The following is a 6,259-nucleotide window of genomic DNA, read 5'->3' on the forward strand; positions in this document are numbered from 1 at the left end:
TCCACAAATCCACAGCACAGCCAGAGCCATTAGAGTAAGTAGACAATCCAGAGTTCCTTATCATAAATAAACCTTACTAAAATACCACTAGCCACATTTCGCGACAAACATAGGCAGATATATCACTTCTAGATTTATAAGTATAAACCTTAATCAATCAAATTTATAAGCCGAATAAGCATATGAAGACCGGGAAAAACCCTAGTTAAATAACAAAATATATATATATACCCATGTTACCAGGGACAATAACTCATTAAAGAGTAGAAGTCACAAAAGGCCAGGAGAAAAGATAAATATAACAAGAGGAACAAAATTCAATATAAAAGGTGAGTCAGTGAAACTAAATATAAGTGGGTCCTAACACAATAGTAAAGAACATGAACCTGAAATTAACAAATCATATAGTTATGACTGGAAGCGCATGTATGACTACAAACCAATACCACCCTTCGATTCACAGAAACAGCAATGTCCGCTTTCACGGTTCTACAAATAAACCTGAACCATTGCCGAGCCGCTCAGGACATACTATGGCAAGCAGTGCATGACTACAATGTCGACATCGCCGTGATCAGCGAGCCGTATCTTCCAAGACCAGAGTGGCACACAGATCCAAGCGGATCCCTGAGCGTGTGGCACGTTGAGAGAGCCTCCAGAACCACCGAGCTGGGTATAGTACGTAAAAGACACACCTCAGACGGTTGCATTGGCCTAGAAACTAGAGATTTTATAATATTAGGTTGCTATTTTTCCCCCTCATTGACGATGGAAACGTACGAAGGCCAATTAGATGGTTTAACAGCCGGGATCGCGTCGTCCTCAAAACCCAAAATAATATGCGGAGATTTTAACGCCCGTTCAGTCCAATGGGGCCCAGACCGCACCGATGCACGAGGACTCAAACTGCTACGTCTATGTGAACAAACAAGCCTTATACCCGTGAATAGCACAGGAGGCCCCACTTTTGTCCGAAACAATCAACAATCACGAATAGACGCGATGGCCTGCAGTCATTCATTAAAATCACGCCTACAAAAATCATTCGTGTCCCAAAAATACACCGGCTCAGATCATAATTACCTAATACATCGTTTTACCTCAACGAGCACCTTTGAATCGTCGTCAATGAATTCCGCGTGGAGTATACACTACGGCCCCTCCGACCCCGAGGCGTGGATCACAATCATTAAGGAGAATCTTTCTCTCCCAGAAGGCACTGAGTCATGGATCCGAGACCAAACCATTTTTAGTTTTGAAGATACCGCCAGTATAGATAGCGCGATAGCAAGGATAGAGTCATGGTACGAGTCGACCCGAAAATTAAAACCGAGTAGTTCCCTCAAAAAACAGAGATACGTGGCCTGGTGGACCAAAGAAATATCAAAACTGAGATTAAATGCATCACAATCTCGTGCAAAATGGCGGCGCGCAACCTCGAATATTTCGAAAAACAAGCGTACTTTAATAAGTCCCCAACACCCGTTACATCAACGCATGATGTCAGATCGCCGCGCACTAATCAAAGCAATCCGACAAAGCAAAGATGCCTCGTGGAACAAGATGATAGACACAGTAGCTAGCGATCCCTGGGGAGAGCCCTATAAGGGGGTAATGAACCGCTTAAAGGGACAAACCCCCCCACTGAGTTTAAACGAGACAGAATTTAGAACGGCAGTATCACAGTTATTTGTAACCCAACCCTTAACAGCAAATAACCTCGAGTCCCCCCCACCTTTAGTTGTGTCTAGCCACCCCGCAGGACAAACCTGCCTAGTGCCACCACCCAATACCATTCAAAACCAACCACCCAGCCCACAGCCAGGTCCCAGTCGCGCCCCTCAGAGTAGATCGCATAACACCAATTTTAATTCAAACACCCCCCATACCGAGAATCAAGCACGAGAAATCTCAGGTACAAGCCAAGCTTCACCCTCCGCGCAACAGGCTCCCGTAGAACCGAATCCAAACACCCCCTTCCCCTTTACCGCACGAGACGTCGCAGAGGCCCTAGCAAAAGTATCGCGAGGAAAAGCACCCGGGCGAGACGGAATAACCGGAGAGGCACTACGCCCCTTGTCAAAATTAGCCCCCGAATGGGTCAGAGACCTATTTAATGCATGCTATCGATTAGGATATTTCCCTAATTCTTGGAAAATTGGTCGCTTAGTTCTGATACCGAAACCCGGAAAACAATTCAATTCCTATTCCGACTTACGTCCTATCTGCGTGTTATCAAACCTAGGAAAAGGTTTCGAATATGCCTTACGTGAACTTATGGAAAAAGCCGTAGAAAATTCCGGCGATTTAACCTCACGACAATTCGGTTTCCGCAAAAAACGTTCCACCATGCAAGCTATGAAAGTAGTGATTTCCGAATGGAATCGGGCAAGATATTCCGCAAACCACTGTCTACTAATAGGTCTAGATGTAAAGAATGCATTCAATACCGTAAAATGGCACAACATAATAGAGGCAGCAAAACGACGAGACTTCCCACCCCACTTATTAGTCATGTTGAAAAATTACTTAAGCACCAGGCTAGTAGGTACCACCCTACCCGACGGCTCATGGATAGAGCAAGAAGTATTTGCCGGAGTTCCACAGGGATCAGTATTAGGGCCATTCCTGTGGAATTTAGCCTATGATTCCATATTAGAGGTTATATTGCCGCGCAATGTAACCACTATAGCCTTCGCGGATGATCTCGCGATAATAATCATATCCACTCTGTATAAAATACGTGAAATAGCTGAGGAGACACTCAGACGATTAGGTTCCTGGTACAAACAAAACGGCTTAGTCCTAGCAGCCCATAAAACAGAAGCCATTTTATTAACAGGTCGCAGAATCCCCGCCGGTTTAACCCTGAAACACGAGTCCTCAGTGATACAAACCGCCTCCTCCATGCGATATCTTGGCGTAATATTCAATACTAATAGAACTTTCAGAAGTCACATATTAAAGGTGACTGAAAAAGCTACACGAGTAGCTCATCATTTATCATGGCTTCTTCCCAACGTGCGCGGAGGAGGTTATGGTCCCAGGCTATTATATTATCGAGTCATGGAATCGATAGTACTATATGCTGCCCCAGTATGGCACGAGGCTATTAACTATAAAAATATGGTGACCCTAATGTTACCTACCCAAAGGCTAGGCTTAATGCGCGTTGCCCGCTCCTATCAGACCGTATCTCACGATGCCTTGACGGTCTTAACCGGCTGCCCGCCCTGGGATCTAGTAATACATGCACGTCACAGATTATACGGTTTTGAAGCCGAAACAGAAGACGAGTACAGCGAGTATACGAGAGAGGTAAGAAAAGAAATGTATGCATTATGGCAACAACATTGGAACACCGCCCGGCACGGTGCTTGGACTCGCCGATTAATTCCCAACATAGAAGAGTGGATAAAAAGACAAGGACCATTATACCTAAATTTCTACCTAACCCAGGTATTAACCAATCATGGATGTTTCTCATCCTTTCTATATTGGATAAAGCGAAGCAGTACCCCCTACTGCTGGTTCTGCCATCCCCCTATAATTGACGACGCCGAACATACCGTATTCCACTGCGAACGATGGGCGACCGAACGAGTCCGTGTAACCCTGGAAATAGGGGTGTTATACCCCGAAACCTTGATAGATTGCATCCTAGACGAAAACAGAAGAACCCCATTACTTAAATACTTAACCGAAATTTTAAGGAAGAAAGAAAGTATAGGGCGCGCACGAGAGCGCGGTAACCTAGTACCACCCCGGCGTCGAGTCCGCCGTAGACGAAGATGAGTTAATTGAATAATTAAATGCGCAGAGGCCAATTGCAATCAGTCCTAAACAACTAGTAACATTTATTGAGATAATTAGTAGGTAGAATAAGGAAAAACAAGAACCGTAAGAGCCAACGAAAGTAGGTTGATCCCTTCTAAATTATAATCCTAAGCTAGCGACAAAAGAAAAGAAATAAAGAAAGTAGTAAAAAACGAAAGTATAAGTTGTAATTTTAAGTGAAGCGTTAGTAATCAAACGACACTTCCTAAAGGGGAATAGAAATATAGACTAAGGTGCGGCAATAAGAGAATAATATCAAATAAACGTATTATATATCCCAAACAAATAATGATTAATTTATTCAATCCAATCATTATCCCGATCCATACAAAGCAAAATCCATACTAACCTCGTCTCAAATATCCAGTCATGAAAGGAGGATATTTCTAAGAAGGGGATCAAATGGGAAGAAGGTAGGTAACAATTGCAGTAGTATTACTTTGGCGAATACAAAGGAAGAGTTCGAAGAAAATAAAGAGACGTATGTAACTGAGACATAAAGCAACCTATAAAGGTAAGGTATATTGTTACCACAACTAGTTTATTATTAATCAGACAGACAAGGAGATTCTTCAAGCATCGCAGGAACTAACGGGCAGGTAAGTGGAAATTAACTAAACCAGGAGGCCTCAAAGTGAAAGCTAAAGCTGGGGGTAAAAGAATATACCAGAAGGTCGATCTGAACAGCAGAACAATACTCAAGAGAAAAGGCAGTGGCGCCAATTCCCCTTCTACAATGCAACGTGTAGGGTCAGGCTAAGGACAGGATGAAATAACCTTAAGAAGTTAGCGAATAGAGGTAAGTAGAACACTACATATAACAACAATAGAAAAGTAATGAATATTTAAGTGACAGCAGAACTAACATCCGTGTATTCATTTGAGAACCTTAAAGTAAAATGTAAGTGAAAAGGGAGTTGGAGAGGTAAGCGTAGGTAGCTTGACAGGTAAAAAGATGACCCTCCAACTAAGCACATCAAATCTAGGGAGTAATACAGCCATGCAGAAATTTACATAAATTCATGAATATAGCTTGAAGGACAAAGAATATAGGGAGTAAAGGAACGAAGAAATAAGTGGGGTAAGTGGAGTAAGTGGAGGGGATTAGACGCAAGGGTAATTAAAGGGTGATGTAATAAGTCACAAAGTCACCAGAATCAGCCAGAATAAGATAGTCTTATATTAATAAATAAATGGTGTACCATAAAATAATCAAACAGGTTTAACAAAATATGAATTATTTATTAGCCAAATACACAATACACTAGGATATTAAAGTGATATCAATGAGAAATTAATCAAAATAAATTGCGCATAAACATAATATAAACACGAATAAAAGTACAACATTATAAATAAAGTATAGTTAGAATGTATTACTTTATGTAAGTAATATGTAGGATGAAAGATACCAGTAACAATTAAAGCAAAGTACATCGCTTAAAATAATATATAAATGGAAAACCCGACGATGGGCAAAGATTAAATAAAATACCAGAACAAAATAGAACAAAAATTAAAATATAATGATAAAATAATAAAATAATAAAATAATAAAATAATAAAATAATAAAATAATGAATAATAATAGGAATGAAGTAGTACCGTAATGGTAACACTTCAACTAAATACAATAAAGTAAAGGAATACAAATGAATATAAAACCATTATATGCGGATAAGAGGCTGCATGATCCTATCAATCCCGAAGAAGAAAATAGCGAGAATCAGTAATATTGTAAGTGAAATTAGCAATTATTGGAAATCCGACGGCCCGATTTCACAGTACGTCGGCGTCCCCGGAGCTCGACCATTGAACCAGCTCCTCTCCCAATCCTGGTATTGTAGCGAGTAGAGACAGCAGTAAAAGTGGAAATTGATGAAATCTTATCATCATCAACTCCATCATTAGTATCACTATCATCCTCAAAATCCTGCCCCACCGGACTATGACTAACCCTAATACGCGCCAAACTCCATCCCACCCGCAAACCACTCAACGCCAGTACCCGTTTCGATAAAACCTCCTCACATTCAAATTTAATACGAAGCCTCCCATCGCGGTCCAACCCCGAACTAACCAGTCGAATGACCGAGTTGTCACCTTTACCAATTCCAACCATACGTTTAACGACCCCTAAAACTTCCTCGATTCCGATCGTAGGATCAACTTCAAATATCTCCATTGCCACGAACCTATATTTAAATGAAGCGGTCCAGCTTCGACCAAGTCTCGTCTCAATTCTTTTAATAAATTCAACTGCCACACGCCTTTTCCCTGCCGCGAAAGTGAAGAGGACCGATCCATCGGAAGCCCGCCGAATTCCCAAAACACTATTTTCCCCAAAACAAGGACCAACAGAACGTTTAATTTCCCGAACTGTGTCCACAAATCCGTGTCCCCTCTCGCCACACCTGACTCT

This window comes from Osmia bicornis, unplaced genomic scaffold (assembly GCF_907164935.1).
Source record: "Osmia bicornis bicornis unplaced genomic scaffold, iOsmBic2.1, whole genome shotgun sequence".
Lineage (NCBI taxonomy): Eukaryota > Metazoa > Arthropoda > Insecta > Hymenoptera > Megachilidae > Osmia > Osmia bicornis.